The 17,247-nt window shown below is 42.8% G+C and overlaps 1 pseudogene; it reads right to left on the bottom strand.

The window, feature by feature from the left end:
- Window positions 1–14,767: 14,767 nt before the first annotated feature.
- On the bottom strand, window positions 14,768–15,525 carry LOC127210137 (3-hydroxyacyl-CoA dehydrogenase type-2-like; annotated as a pseudogene).
- Window positions 15,526–17,247: the final 1,722 nt, after the last annotated feature.

Below are 17,247 nucleotides of genomic sequence, written 5' to 3'. Positions count from 1 at the left end.
TAGCATCATAGCAATGACCTTGGGTGGTTTTTTTGTTTTTTGTTTTGTTTGTTTGTTTGTTTGTTTTGGAGGGTACTATTTCCTCGTCCTCTGTTGGCAAGCTTTCCTCTACTGTAACAAAACACTTGGAATCATCAACCTTACCAAAGGAAAGCTGTGGGGCTAGCGCAATGGTTCCGTGAGTAAGAGCAGCTGCTGCTCTCGCAAAGGACCCAAGTTCGATTCCTGGCACCCATGGGGTGGCTTGCCACCATCTGTAACTGAAGACCCCCAGCAGATCTGAATCCCTCTCTCTCCTTCGTGGGCCTCAGGCAGGCGCATGGTGTACAGACATACATGCAGGCAAAACACACATACAAATAAAATTATGCAACAAGTAAGCTTTTCAAACAGGCAAGGTGTGCGTTGGCTTCCAGTGTGGGAAGTGTCAGTTCATGATGAAGCTGGCAAAGCATGTCAATCCAAAACACCCCAAAAGAAAAGACTCCAAAGAGTGAACATTTCTCTGAACTCTCATTCTGGGGGTGGGGGGTGGGGGGGAGAGGCTAAAACCTTGCACCAGGAGTGTGCCCTGCCCCACCCCCAGGATTTTCACACCTTTGTTAACACATGCATGTTTCCTGGCTATAGTTCAGTCTTTTCTTCAATTGACGTAACAGTGCGATAATAGAGGCAGAGAGAGGCTAGAAGTATTTCTTCCCCACCCTGTGACCAGGTTGTAAACAAACCCATTTTCTCTTAATGGTCTGTGCATACTAATTGCCTGGAATAAAGGGAAACCGATGTGCCAGGCTAGTGAAACTAAATTGTCCAGTTAAGAAACTATGCACTTTCAGGACGGAAAGTGAATGACAGCAAGAGAAAGAGACAGGGTACCACATTATCTGTCCTGGGCCATAAACCCAGCCATGAGCCTCCTTCCTCTTTAGGTTTCTACTGTATCCTAATAATGCCAACCTGGAAAGCCAGCCTTGTGTGTGCATGGGGACATTGGAGCTAACCTATAGCACAGAGGCAAGCAGTCCTGGGTCGTGCTGCCTTGGGCATGTGGACTCCTCTCTTCCACTGTCACCCATTTGGTGGATTCTATAGTACCTGGCCATTATCTTTCTTTCTCTCCTCCCTTCCCAGCAGTCTGCTTATTTAAGCTGACTCTGCAGAGTTTAGGATCTTCTGGAGAAGGATGTATCTATGAGACCTTGAAATTAAGGTGTTAAGTCAATTTTTGCCAAAATGCAACTTCTTACACTATTGTAATAATGATCCTTGCCCAGGTATCGATACAAAAACCTTTTGATATTTGAGGGCTGGAGTCTGCTAATCATAGGAGAGGCATTATGGTCAGTCCCCAGTGAGAGACAGAGGCGGGAGGTGTGGGGAGGGAGAGAGTGTTTTTCGGGGGGAGGTGGGGGCATTGGCTTCTGTGGATTTCTACAGAACTGAGATGTAAGTGATGGGAAAGGACTTCCATGTTTCTTGTCCTTGACAATTATTTAAATAAATTGAAAAAGTTAAGTGGTATAGATTGTGCCATAATGGTTGTTGGCCTATATATTGGCCATAGTTTTCATCAGATAGGGAGATGGATTGATGGCTGCATTTTTGTTTTATGTTTTTATTTGTCCACCTTTTCTGTAATAAACATAAAATTAAAAATTAAAAAAACCAAAAACATAGGAAATCATCATGTCCATTTTGAGTGATATGATTTGATTTGTAAAAGTATACGATCATCAAATATTCATTTCTGAATCAGGATCCTTCCAGGATCAGGCTACATTACCGGAAGTCATTAACATTGTGAGCATACCTTAGGTCTGAGTTTTGTATATTCACTCCAACTCACTATGCCCATATGCATTTTAATAAGGATTTAACTTTAATGCCTATGTGCCTTAGTGAAGATTTAAATCCTCAAAGGAATGTGAGACTTGTGTATGTGGGTAGATCCAAATACTAATGAAGCTTCTAGGCAGAACAAGATTGATTAAAGTAAACTCATAGAGGGGCATATCAATGAGAAGCTCTATTCTAGGGTGGTCTGAAGGATGCTCATCATAAACAGATAAGCTCTCTTTTTTACTGTTTTCTTTTTGTTCATCTATTAATTATATATATATATATATATATATATATATATATATGTATATATACACTAGCTGGTTTAATTGCATATTCTTAAGTTACTTCACATTAGAAATGGTATGGGTGCAGCCAGCAGTGGCTGAGTGAAGGCACTAGTCCCCAGTCCTGACCACCCGACTGAATCCCTGGGACACACATGGTAGAGGGAGAAAACCTATTCTGCAAATTGTTACCTTGTCTTGCCTATCTGTATCATGGCATGTGTGCACCCACCCACCCACACCTACACCCACCCACACTACCCCTTCCTACACACTCACCAGGTGTCACCAAAGGGCTCTCTGGGGCTTGTAGTTATCCCATGGCTCCACAGGGCAAGCCCCGGCTCCAGGTGTCTGTGTGTGTGTGTGTGTGTGTGTGTGTGTGTGTGTGTGTGTGTATGTGTTTTGACAGCATGGACTCCTGTATAAGATGTTAGAATGGGGCCTCAGCTTCTTCCCATGATTGCTTTGGCCTGTGGTTTCCCTTACTTAGTTCCTTGATGTGTTAGTTGTTCATAGGTAATCTTTCTCCATGGGAACTAGCTTCACTACAATGAGAAAGCAAGAGGACAAGGGAGGGGGTGGGGGAGAGAGGGGTCACATTCCTATCATTTAACCCCGACATGATGTACACCACTTCTATGGGTTTTTTATTTAATAAAGTAAAAATATCAGGTATATCCGATACTCAGACTCAAAGGAATGTACATAGACATTTTTACTAGAATATGTGAGACCACTGAAAGATTATCAGAAGACTCCTTACCCAGCTACTTTTTGGCCTCTATGTAAAAGCTTGAACTGTATTTTTTTCTCTCTCTCTCCCAGCACCTCTGCCCCTCCCACTCTGTACTTTTTTCTCTCCCCTTCTTCCTCCCCCCCCCCCGTGTGTGTATATGTGCGTATGTGTGTGTTTGCATGTGAGTATGTGTGTGTGTGTGTGTGTGTGTGCATGCAGACGTGTTGCAGGCCGGAAGTTGGGTGTCCTCCACAGTTGGTATCCACTTTCTTTTTAGACATGGTGCCTCACCAAGGCTGGAGACCACTGATTTGGCTGGCCCATATAGGCAGCAAGCCTCAAGGCTCTTTCTGTCACCACGTTTCCAGCACTGTGCCTCCAGGTGCTCACAGCCATTTTAGGCATTTTACATGGATGCTAAGGTTGCCATATTAGACAGCAAGAACAGCACAAGGTGAACCGTCTCTCTAGCCCCACAACATCTTTCTGTGTATAAAATATGCCCTTACTTTTACTACATGTCTAAGGAGAAGACATAAGTTGGGGTCCCTTTCTCTTACAATTGAAAAGGTTATTTTCTGAAGAGAGATGCTTCTTCTCCCAGGAATAATTCGAGACATTTCTTTGGGCTTTTCCTAAAAATCCTAGAAGCTGATACAGCTAAACTGAGGATGCCAGTCAAGCAGGACTAATATAGCCAGTGTTGCCCGGTCTTTCCTTCACTGACTGATCAAAGTAACCTAACTAAGAGCTATGTTTACATCAATAAAAGATTAGTTGGGAGGCTAAAGAGATGGGTCAACTGTTAAGAGCACTGGCTGATGTTCCCAAAACACCAAGGTTCAATTCCCAGCTCCCACACGGCTGCTAACAACCATCTGTGACTCCAGGTCCAGGGGACCAGATGTCCTCTTCTGGCTTCCATGGGGAACAGGCATGCACGTGATGCACAGACTTACATGTAGGTAACACACCTGTTCTCAAAGAACAGAAATTTTAAATATCGAAGAGGTGAACTGAGAGCAGCAGTTTGCCTCCTACCTTACCTCCAATATTACGCCAAGAATCAAAATGCCAATCCAGACTTTATCCTATTACCAGTGCAGTTTGGCTTCATCTCTGGACAGTGTCTTTCATACTATGGGTGCCGTGATGGAGCTGAGAGATGCTGACAAGACGTGGCAATATGAAAGGAGGGTTGGGTAGAACTATATGCACTACAGAGACTCTGTGATGGCTGGGAAGCCACTGAGTAGACGAGCATAAAAACAAGGCCTAAAAGGCGATTCAATATTAAGTAAAGAACATGGCGGTATATTACAGGCGACTAAAATTCTAGCTACAATAGAGAAAGTGCCAAAAATCTGGTAGAACATATTCTGTAAAGCTCTCTGTACATGGACTATATAACTTAATAGGGAACAACACTTTCTTATGATTCTGAATGAGCAGGTACCATGGTATACAGTTTGATGTATATATGTATATATACTGTGATTTTTGTCCTTAGTACTAAGTCTAGGTAGAAACAGAATACACAGATATAAAATAATGTAAAGCCTGGAGTGTAAATCTCATGATGTGTAGTATGTAATATGTCAGCATAGCTTATGGGTATTTGGGAAGAAATCATTTTTATGGTGAAATATCTTGTAAATTTAGACTTGTATCTTCTTAGCTGGTATGAGACCTAGAGTGCTAGCTTCTTTGGTTAGGTAGACACAAGGTGAGATGGTCATGGTTCCCAGTGAGATGAAAAGTAGTCAGAAAGGAGCCTAATTTTATCTAGACCACATGAATTACTTGGTTTTGAGCAAGGAAATATGACTAAGCATGGTGGGGGTGGTGTTTTGAAAAAAAATGGGGCTATTTCAGCCAAAACCATAGAACGCAACCTGGAGCCTTGGTTCTTAATGAATTATGGAACGAGAAATATTTCCATTTGTTCTCTGGTAGGTGGTGCGGTGGCCAGCATGTTTTATATTTTAAATCTCCATTTATTTATAATTCAGAACTAGACAAGGATGAGAGCTGAGGTGCCAGGTTTCCAGAAACGATTATATCGGGCTGCTGAGAACAGCAGGTGATGTCCTTTCTGGAGCAGACTTGTCTTGGAACACAGTCAGTGGGTTCACCCCCTCTTGGTACACTCTGTGCTCAGCAAGGTAACCCAAGGCTGCTGTTTGCCTGCTCTAGCCCAGTGACTGCACAGGCAGAGTCACTACCAAGCACGTAACACTCTTCCCACAATACATCTGTTGAGGCAATACTGTGTTGAGGGACACACACCGGCCTTCCATGATGTTTATTCTTAAGTTTTGGTTATCTTTGTGGTGGCTGCTTGGCCCTGCACCACACCTGTACTAAAGCTTAATTTCTATGTGTGTGGTCTGTGGACTGGTAGCACTAAATCTTAGGTCCTGTCATACACCGAATGAATCAGCCCACATTTTAACTAAATGACCTGCGTATGCTTCAACATTGGAAAAGTACTAACCTAATACACCCCCAAAGTCTGCCTGGAGAAGGAGTGAGATAGTACCTCAGTCTGTCTCTAAGCCCAGCCTTACCCTTGGACCCTTGAGAATCTCTTGACTTGAGTTATTGTGGGATCTGGAGATTGCCTATTTAGCTTTGAGAAGACAGGATAATTGGAGCAGGGCATGCATGCAACCACGGCAGCTAACCTAAGACCAATGGGCTTCTCAGAATATATAAATTTCTGTGTTGAAACCAAGAAGGATCAAGTTGGTCACTCTAGTGACATCTATTACTAACCTATTTACTGCTTAGAGGTTACTGAATTCTGTCCCAAATGCTGAGAGTGTAAAAAAGCATGGTGTAGGAAAACTGGCTCCATCAATTCAGAATTTCTTATGGACAACAGTGCTAGGGTGAAGTAGGGGTGTGCCTCCTGGCCTCTGCAGAGAAACAAATCAATGATCCTGTAAATACTGCCACCAACAGGCACTGCCAAGGAACTCTACTGCTGGCCTACTCCCACAACCCCACTTACAAGATTATAAAGACCCTACATTTATGGTATATGTGTGAGGTGTGTGTGTGTGTGTGTGTGTGTGTGTGTGTGTGTGTGTGTGTTCATGTGAATGCCAGTATCCCTGCCTGCCCTTAGCCATGTGAAAGCCAGGGGTTAACATGGAGTGTCAGAATTTTCCCATAACTTTCCCCCAGTTTTGGAGCTGGGTCTGTCTTAGTTATTTTCTTATTGTTGTGAAGAGACACCATGATCACGGCAGCTCATTTATTGAGGCTCATGGTTCCAAAAGGTCGAGTCCATGATCGTAAGGAGTAATGAAAATGTATAGTTAGCATCACAAGTGGCTGGTGGGGGCAGGGAACGTTAGGAGGTGGGGCTGAGCTCTGTGTGTGCTGCACTCTGATATCTGGCCTTCTTAGGCTTCTCTGCTACAGCATCCAGTCTATGTTTAGACATTCTGTACTAGGCTGCTCTGAGGCATGCGTGCTGCTGCCTGGTAGTGAGTGTGTAACACTGACACATGGAGCGCATTCAATGGCTATGGACCTTGCCCTTGCCCCAGGCCCAGTTTTCTGTATGCCATAAGCATTGATTAACTAGCACCCGGCATCCCTATTGAGCACATTTCGAAGTGTTTCTATTTCTATCTTGCAAATTGTCGATGTCAAAGTAAACTGGTTCAATTGGTCTTAGAGTGAGGGAGCCTTACAGTGTAGATCGACTCAAATAGGTCCTTCCACCAGCAACCATAGGTCCCCTGGTATTTTTTGGACCATAAGATGCACTTCCATCACCCCAAAAGTGTGTGTGTCGGGGGGGGGGGGATTTAGGGTGTGCCTCGGTGGTCTGATTGATGTCTTCAATTTTTTTTCTTACTTTACTGTTGTAAAAATTGGGTGCGTCTTATGGTCAGGTGCTTCTTATAGTAGGAAAATTATGGTAGGTCACAAGGACATACTTTGGGAAGATGGGAGAGCTGAGGATGCAGCATGTGGCAGAATGTGTACACAGTGTGTGCAAAGCCGTGAGTTCTGTCCACGCTACCACCACACCACCACCAACAAGTAGAGCATGGACAGTGTTCTGAAATCCCTTCTCAGGCAAATGTACATATATATTTCTATGTTGTGACTACACCCTTCTCTTCCACAGAGAGCTTTTCCTTTCCTGGTACTAACAGTAGAGTATTGGTGGATAAAGTCTCATGGGATTGAGTCTCCACGGGATTCTGAAGGGAAAGAGTGGTGTGTAATTGAAAACATATTATGCTAGCATAATTAGAATAATCAATTAGAGAATCATTATGGAAGCCTTCGCTGCTTAGGTGAGATCGTCTCTGCTCCCAGGACCCTAATTCTGAATTCTCTTCAAGCTGTCCATGGCTAAAATCTCAAGCATAGTAATTTGTCTCTCCTAAAAGGTCACTAAAAAAAGGACAGAAATTAAGGCTGTTGTGCATGCCATTAGAATTCCCAGCATGCACACATGGAGCCTGCATTCCACAGTAGAGGGGGAGAGTTTTAAACACTGAGTTTCAGTCAGCCTTCCAAATTAGTTTGTTCATGAATCAGATTTGAGGGGACTTGGCATAAATTTCCTCTTATTAGCTACCTCTTAAAATTTGATAAAAAAGAAAAAAAAATCTAATGAATGAAGCTGTTGGAATATTGATCCAAAGCTTTATGCAATGCACAAAGATAGAGATATATTTTACTGACGCTCAGTACCTTTCCTCCAGGGTTTGTTCTTCAAGGAGTAGGAGGTCCGAAACAATACAGAACTATATTTATTAGGAAGCAGAGTAATAACCCACCTTGTGTACATCTTTACCTCCACGTCCTTAGTTCAATTGTCTAAGGACATTGCAACTTCTTGGCCTCTCTCAGTATCCAAACAAACTTCCCACCTAGATAGAGTGGGCACCCAGAAAGTGGGGAAGCATTGTCACTACACAGGAAGCTGAAGGCAGGACCAATACCCCACCTTGAAGAATGTATGAAAGGAATATGGACCAGACACATAGGCTTGGCTAGTCAAATGCTCTGCTAATGATTGAGACGCCACAGAAGAGACACAACAGAGCATCTTCCTGTGGCAGTTGTAAAAAATCCGGTGAGTTTTTTGGGAAAGGGACCAAGTCCAGCCTCAATGGAATTGACTGTTCAGTGAGTGGCCCAAGCCAAGTCTCTGATAGGGTCTTTGCTAAATGTTTCATTTTTATAGCCTTGCTTTGTGATCAAGCCTTGCTGTTGATTCAAACAGTTTAAAGCTGCTGCCAGGCAGTGGTGGCACACACCTTTAACCCCAGCACTTGGGAGGCAGAGGCAGGAGATTGCTGTGAGTTCGAGGCAAGCCTGGTCTACAAAGTGAGTCTAGGACAGCCAAGGCTACACAGAAAAATTCTGTCTTGAAAAACCAAAACAACAACAACAAAACCAAACCAACCAACCAACAACAACAAAAGAACAAAAGCTACCCACCAGGCCAGTATGACTAGCAACCAGTGAGATAGACCATTTTGAAGGGCCATTCTTGGAGAGTGACTGGTTCTCCAATGACAGAAGCCAGCCTGCCATGTCTTTGGGGAATTTTAATGTGCCCAAAGGACAGACATTACTATGCCGCTAAGTCTGACCAGGTGTGGTTACAATTCTCTATTTTCTTTTCTGTCCTAAGTATTAAGATTCTAGGCAGAGGCAGAAGGCAACTGCATTCCTCTTAAGGGTCCTGTGTTGACGTGGGTCAAGGAATCCCTGAATGAACCCTTTTCTGTGCTTGGGCTTGAAGAGAAGTGGCATAAAATTAGAGGGACTAAAAATATGAGGTGATTTCCCTCGGCTTGCTGACATATAAGTCAGGGGACCAATCTTTGCATTACAATTTCTGGAATCTTATCACAATAAACTACTTCTAAGTCTAAATAAACACAATCACATAGATGGTGGGAGCTAAGAGACCTGCTTGTCACTAAAAAGCCACCAGGCTGTCACTTTTTGGAGCAATCAGACATGGCATGCAAGTCCTCAAGCCGATGTGCTGACCTGTACCTTTCAGGATGAGTGTTTCCAATTCATAAGCTTTTCCAAAGCCCCTCGGTCTGTTTGCAGAAGGAAAGGCTGGGCTAGAATCCTCACTATATATTCTTCCTTTACTCTTTTGTGCTTATCAGCTTTGAGATCACAGAGAGTTAAAGCCATTCTGCTTGGTTACAACCAGCGAGCCCCCGCCTGTCTCAGCAGCCTGGCTGTCAGGGTTAGCTTCAGTCACCAGCTTGACACACCTGGGAAGAGGCACACTAAGTGGCTTTCCAATAATTGCCTTGTGGGGGGCGGGGGGAGTTACATTGTTATTCCTATTATAATTACTAACATATTAATTATAGGCAATTTTCATACTTGTATGCACATGCTAATAGGGCCATCATCCTTTTGCAGCACGTCCTCTTTCTCCTCTCCCCTAACAACATTCTGAGTCCCCAAAAGTCTTTCGTTTTATTTCTATTAACATTCTTTTTAGTAAGACAACAACACAATGAATACAGAGCAGTGTCACTGCAGAACTGGACACAATGGACACAGAGCAGTGTCACTGAAGCGGTAGACACAATGAATGCAGAGCAGTGTCACTGCAGAACTGGACAGGATGAGTGCAGAGCAGTGTCACTATAGTCTTGGTTACCCTGTCCCTGTGATGGTTGCACAGAGGGCAGGATTTCTTCGTGCCCTGTGGACCTATCCATCTCCAGGTTCTACCTTCCTCCTGTGAATTGTTTAAAGATCTTGAATTTTTCTGACAGAGACTTGGGAAAATGAAACCCAATTACATCTTGATATCTACACTAAAGAACTAAACTGCTCTGTACCTCAGCCTTTGTTCCCCTCCCCGCCACCCTTGGGGGAAAAAAGCAGTGATCCAGAGTTAACAGAAAGAGCATTTGTTATTTTAAAATAGTTTGTTTAAAAAAAAAACTAAAAACCAAAAACCAAACCAAAACAAAACAAAAATCACCGACAGTCCAGCCTTCCTGTTCCTTAGTAGCTTGTTCAAAGACACCTCAGTGTGAATGGTTGATTATTTGTGTTTTTTCACAATCTCATGCAGCCCACACTGGCCTCAGAGCTGCTACCAAGCCAACACCAGCCTATCACCCTGCTGGGCTTCCAAGTGCTGGGTTTCAGATGTGTACCTCTAGGCCTGGCATCTGCGAACTTTTCCATGGATCTTTTATCCTTATCTGGCTGTCCGCAGGACCCTGGGTGAATGTTGCTTAGAGCAGGGTCACAGCATGGAAATATGCTTCTCTTGGTTTTACACCAGGGTACCTTGTTTAGCTTTTGATGGCCCCATAATGAACCAACAAGTGCTATAGACACTATGTGAAGAAATCGCACATCTGAGACGAGATGATCCTGAGCTCTCTAGTATGAGCGTATTACTTCAGATACCTGAAGACTTAGTGATTCAAGAACTGTTAGAGCTAAGGTAGATCTTAGGCAGGTGTGATATAATCTTCCCCCATAATTTTACACTCATAAGAAGTCAGATCCCCCTGATGTCGAAGTGGTATGAGCAGCATTGACTATTATTTCCAGCTTACCTTTTGTTGCATAGGCCTGCGAATCTCAAACAGCTGGTCCCTGCTTGGGTGGTAACTAAAGGGTTCCCTAAGCGGCTATATGAGCAAATAACTGTCTGTGAAGGGAAGAGACAAGCAAGAGTAATTACCATTCACAATGAAACATGAGGCAGACATTTTCAGGGTCCAAATTCTCATCATTAAGCCATTTTCTCAAATGATTACCGTGTGGGGGACTTCATAAACCATCCTTCAAAATCCTGTCAAGAACCAGGGTTGCCAGGGTTACGGGAAGAATTTAAAGGATTCATCCATCGCTACTGGAAAGTGCCAAAAGATGGACAGAAATAGACGATGACGTACATGGGAATTTCTTCCTAGGGTTTCCAAGTTGCTGGATAAGACTGTCTACCTCTGCTGACACCTAGTGTTGTCTTGAGTGGTTGGTGCATGGGTGCTCTGAGAAGAACCCCAATGGAAAGGCATAGCCAAAGCACTATGAATGTAATGTCTATATATCTATACACACACACACACACACATATATACATAATTCCTGATTGTTTTATGGTTCTTCTTGCTGTAGGTAGTTTATTGCGTCTATGTGTAATAATATAAATGCATATGTAAAAAATATCCAATAAAAAAAGAATAAAAAGAATATGTGAAATGACAGTGTATTTTTTCATGAGGACACAGAATCCTAAATAATAACAGGTGAATTGATGTTCATTCTAGTCCAAAGGTCAACATGCACCCGGGCCTCCTGCAACTAGTTCATATGACGATGAGTGTGAGGTCTCATCCACAATGGTCTCTTGAGGCTGTGTGCCGTGGACCAATACTACTCCATTTTGATTTTGTATTCCTTGACAGAGATTATCAAAAAAGGAGTGTGTTGGGGGAAGTGGGGTGGGGTGAGTGGCAGAGGGATTTTGCTAATGGTCTCTCACAGAATCTTCCCTGTTAACTTTTTTTATTTATGGGTGGTAATGTTAAATCAATAGAAAGAGAAGAAAGAGAAGTATAAAAAAGTAAAAAGCAAACATCAAAACAACAACAACAACAAAGCCCCGTACACTTCACTAGTACTGTGTTTCAGTAATCTTCCTTTTGCATCAGAACTTCAGGCTGCCAGGAGGGGCTGTCTGCATTAAAATAACATTCTAAGGCAGGTGAAAAATAACCAGAAAGTTTCTGGTGGGTACATGAGGCCCTGAGGTCTGTGGTGGCTTTGCTCTTTCTCTTTCCTGAGAATTCAATTACTCTACTCGCTGCTCTGACAAAAACCTTTCTGAAAGCAAGGCTAGCAGAGTGGGTTTCTGGAAAAAATGCAAATATCCCAATGGCAATGGAGCCAGGTGTACAGAAGCGTTGCTAGGCAACATGTCTTTAGATGACAGCTACTTTTTTTTTCTAACTATTTAAAGAACCAGAATGCACATTTTATTTAATGTGTATAGGTGTTCTGCTCGCCTGTGTATATGTCTATTATCTGCACTCCAGGTACCTTCTTTTATTGACTTAAACTTTCTGCTAAGCTCCTCTATAAAGTTAGATGAAGAAAATAAATTTTTTTCTTGGACTTTTGTTCTCCTTTGGGCTTGTCTTTTTGTTTGTTTGTTTTGAGACAAGTCTCAACTGCACTTCAACTTGGCTGCAAACCCACTGTATAGTCCAAGCTGGCCTCAAACCGATGATGATTCTTCTGCCTTAGACTCCTGAATTCTGGGATTACGTTGTAGGCATGAGTCACCATATCTGTTTGTTATCCTTTTTCATTAAGTTATTTATTTAATCAATTTACAGCCTGATCACGGTCCCCTCCCTCCTCTTCTCCCAGCCCCACCCTCACAGTCTCCTCCTCCACCCCCCCCTTTACCTTCTCCATGGAAAACTTTTTAAAAGAAAAAAAAAAAAGTTCTGTTGGTTCACATGTGACCTTCTATGAGTTATAGCCAAATGAAATGGGATAGAATTGATAGGATGTGACTACATCACTACATTCTATTCTTGAAGCAATATTTTAATCTCCCGCAGTCACCTCAAAAACTCCTTCTCTCCTCAAACCATACATAGCTGTATTGATTTATTATCATGCATTTTCTCAATGCATACATTATACATATTATTTCATTCTATCTCCTTATCTCTGTATCTCGGACTTATTAAAGTCTACCTCATCTGTAAAAACCCACCAGATTTGTTCCTATTTGTAGGCAGAAAAGGCCAATAATTTGACTAAGAGTTCCTGGTCCTAACTCTGGGGACAGGAAGCCCTGGGTTTATGTTGTACACAGAGAAGTCATTACTGTAAATTATCTGAGTGACCTTTCAAGGGCTGAAATCAAACCTCAGTTGCAAAAATTAAATGCTCCTTCTCCCATCTAAGAAAAGCAATGCACATTCTGGAGATGCTCGTTGCCTGGCAACAGATGCATACTTCCTTCTCCTTAGACAACTTCCAAAAAAATGCTAGGAAGAAAATTGGCCAATAAAATAAATCTGGTGGTTCTTAGTGTGGGAGGAGAGCAAATTCACAAGATGTGCATGGTGTGTGTGTGTGTGTGTGTGTGTGTGTGTGTGTGTGTGTGTGTGTGGTGTGGTGTGTTTCTGGGTGCATATGTGCTCATGGGATGGGTGGATAGGAAAGCATAGAAAGAAAGAAGAACAGGATATAGTAATATACAATTCATTCATTCATTCATTCATTCATTCATTCATTCATTCTTTGTGTATGTGTAGGGGATTGCATGAAACTAGCCAGCCACTGCTAATGTTGCCTGCTTTAGGGAACAACAGTGTTCTTTATCTCCTCAAATCACTGACTGGTAAGCTGTGTGGTCATTTCAGTGGTGAAGGAAGAGAATAAAGATGAAGAAAAACAAAGCCCTTTGTGATTTTTATTATTTTTATTATTGTTGTTCAGAGAACTAAGACTCGAAAAATGTCAATGTCTTAGTCCATTATCTGTTGCTATGGTGAGATTGGGAAGCTGGTAAAGAGGAAAAAAATTGTTATAGATGTCAGGAAATTCATGACTGAATTGAGCTCCAGCGTGTTCTCTTCTCCTATCCTGAGAGCTTTGCACCCTATGAGCTCATGGCAGTACATTGGAAAGCAGGCAGGGGGTGTGGGAGAGCAGGTGTATAAGAGGACCAGGGGAAGCACCAACCTCACTTTACAGCAAACCACTCTTACCATTGCCTAGCTCAGTCTTGGGGAAACTGTATTGCTTTTTATAAAGCAGAAGCCACCATGACCTAATTATTGTCCAAAGGTCCTGCCACCCAATGCTGATTCACTATGGAATTATGTGTCAATGCGAGTTTCTATTGGAACAGGACATCCTAAGTCTATAAAAGTACTAATAATACTAATAACTAATAGTTAGAAATATTTTTGTCTCCTGCCTTACAGAAGCTTCTCAGCCTCATGAGGTCCTATTTATTAATTGTTGACCTTAAGGCCTGGGCTGTTGGTGTTCTGTTCAGGAAGTTGTCTCCTGTGCCAATATGTTCCAGGCTCTTCCCCACTTTTTCTTCTAAGTGACTTAGTGTCTCTGGTTTTATGTTGAGGTCTTTAATCCTCTTGGATTTGAGTTTTGTGCAAGGTGACAAATATGGGTCCAGTTGCATTTTTTTTACACATAGACCTCCAGTTAGACCAGTACCATTTGTTGAAGATGCTTAAACCTCTACCCAGATCTAGCCAATGGGCAGAACATTCTCCATAGTTGAGTGGAGAGTGGGGTATGACTTTCACACGTACTCTGGTGCCTCACATTTGACCATGTCCCCTGGAGGGGGAGACCTGGTGGCACTCAGAGGAAGGACAGCAGGTTACCATGAAGAGACTTGATACCCTATGAGCATATACAGGGGGAGGAAATCCCCCTCAGGAACAGTCATAGGGGAGGGGAATAAGGGGAAAAGGGGAGGGAGGGAAGAATGGGAGGATACAAGGGATGGGATAACCATTGAGATGTAACAAGAATAAATTAAAAAAAAATTTAAAAAATAAATATTTTTGTTTCTTGCTCATGTACAAAGAGGACTTCAGCTTTCTAAATAGAGAGGGCACTTCTCTTCATCCCTCCCACCTCTCCTTTGTCCTGGAGTGAATGAGATTTCTATAACCATGATCCACAGCACTTCTTTTATGGTACTAAGTGTACATAACAAAAAGTGCTGGCTTATTCTCCACCCCCTTTTTTCTTAGATTTGAGAATTTATCAGGCATAGAGGGTCACTGGAGCAGAGTTACAAAATTGTTGCTAGGTTTCCTTCAAGCTGAAAAGCAGCTGGTGTTTGTCCTGCTTTGGCCCTTTAAGGCTGCATGCTAGAGGCCCAATCCAAGAATGGACTCTTACTTATGGTCTCTATCAAATGAGCACATTCAGTGGGGTCACCTAGTCAGCTGTGGGGGGAGGATGCCTGGCTGGCCAAGAAGTTGTACACTCTCTCTGGAAGGGTGGTAAGCAGTGGGGTAGCAAACAAAGCTGACACAATTGTCATTACGTAGATGCCAATCTATGGGAGCCAGAACTCAAGCAATGGCCAGTGTCATGCCCACTATGCTACCTTTGGATACAATGTATGCAACTTGTCACAGCTGTTCATCAGAGGCAGCCACCCTGACAGTCTTAATGATAACTCCACGTTGGCCTCCCCTGTCTGTCTCATTCTGGCCCCTTTCATAGCCACCAGGTACATCACAATAAAGTGCCTATGAGATTTACATTGAGAACACACTGGATGTTCTTCAAGATGTGGACCTGGTGTTTCTTTTGTTTGGCTTCAATGGCAACTACACAGTTGACAGACACATAAACATAGCCAAACTTTTCCATTGCAAGCGTCAAAACTGATTGTTCATCTTTCTCAGTGGTCATGTTGGCTGGGGCATACACGCAGCTCTCTCCTAACTTCTTGGCTTGGACCTCACTCCCTGAGTTAACTAGGTCCAGAAGAATATCTGTGGCCCTTTGTCCCTCCAGTGTTTTGGCTATGGCCAGGCCAAGACCTAAAAACCCCCTAGTCATTACTGTGACCAAGCCCTTCATGCTCTGGCATGTGGCAGCCATCTTGCACCCATTTTTATCTATTTTTTTGATAAAGATTTCATTGGCACTGAATGCATTCACATTGTTATGCTGTTTATGAGCACTGTCCATCCTGCATTCTTTTAATCTCCAAATAGTGAAACTTTAATATTTCTAGATACTGCCTCTAAAAACAAGGTGAAGAATGATAGAAGAAGACACTAAATATCAATCACTGGCACACACACACACACACACATGCACACGCACATGCATGCATGTGCACGAGAGACAGACAGAGAGAGAGAGAGAGAGAGACAGAGAGAGTTCCAGAAGGGTAGGATTCAATATAAGTTAGATTTGGTATGCATGAAAAACAGAATAAATACATTGGGATATGAATGCTTGAAGTCACTTCATCTTTGGACTTAGGGACAGTTCTGCCTGATCTGTAACTCACTGTGAAATCCAGGCTGGGTTCAAACTTGGGCCAATTCTAGTGCTCCTGCCTTCTTGGTGCTTTAACTATTGGCTTGTGTTAACATGCCTGGACACAGAAGTTATTTTGAAGACATCAACAGAAATAGGAATCAGTTAGTTACCAAATAACACACAGAAGTGGAAGGATTTGCTTCGAAGGCTGGGGTGACATAGAAGCAGTGAAGATTGAGTCTCGGGGTAATCAAATAAACAGTTAACAGAATTAGACCCCCATTCACTTAGTCCTGGCATATGAAAAGATCATCTTAAAGGGGCTTTGTGTAACTCAACAAAGGACTTACTTTGGCGAAGGATGGATAACAGAGTTAGTGTTATCAGAATACCACTTCCACAAGGATGGTGATTCCACGTTTGAGGGGCCACAGATTGCTTAGCTGAACATTAGCTTTTTGTATCCCTTTGGAAGAAACATAAGAGGCTGTTGGGTGAGTCACAGCTCCAAATATGGTTGTCTTACATCTCACCTTCCACCTTTTATGGAAACTAGAATTTTCTTGTTTATAGGGAAACCCAGTTGCTACTCCCTAGAACTGGACAGCCATTGGGATGCTTAATAAAACTTAATGAGGCTATTTTCTGCCCTACTTCTATTCCTGTTGCTGTGACAGACACCCTTGACAAGAAGCAGCATAAAGAAGGGGAGCATTTATTTGGATTACAATTTCAGGTTACAGCCCATGGCTTAGGGATGTCAAGGCACGAACTCAAGCAGCTAGCCACATCACAGCCACACCCAAGAGGAAAAAGAAAGTATACACACTTGCTGTCTTTAAGCTAATTTCCTCCTTTCTTATACTGCTCAGGACTCCCTGCCTAGGGAATTCTGACACTCAGAATGCCCTGGGTCTTCTTACATCAGTTAAAAATCATGACAATATGCCACAAACATGCCGTGGTAGTTCAAATGTAGTTGACCGTCATAGGCCCATAGAGAGTGACACTATTAGGAGGTGTGGCCTTGTTTGAGGAAGTATGCCACTGTGGGGGTGGGCTTTGAGGTTTCTTATAAGTTCAAACTACTCCCAGTGGGATAATCTCTCCTTGCTGTCTGTGGATCAAGATGTAGAACTCTTAGCTCCTTCTCCAGCACCATGTTTGTCTGTGTGCGTCCATGCTTCCCTCCATGATGATAATAGACTAATCTTCTGACGCTGTAAGCCAGCCCCAACTAAATGTTTTCCTTTATCAGAGTTGCCTTGGTCATAGTGTCTTTTTACAGCAATGAAACCCCAGCTAAGACACATGCCCACAGGTCAAACTGAT

The sequence above is a fragment of the Acomys russatus genome, chromosome 27, assembly GCF_903995435.1.
Source record: "Acomys russatus chromosome 27, mAcoRus1.1, whole genome shotgun sequence".
In the NCBI taxonomy this organism is placed as follows: domain Eukaryota; kingdom Metazoa; phylum Chordata; class Mammalia; order Rodentia; family Muridae; genus Acomys; species Acomys russatus.
This window is presented reverse-complemented; position numbering and strand designations above follow the sequence as displayed.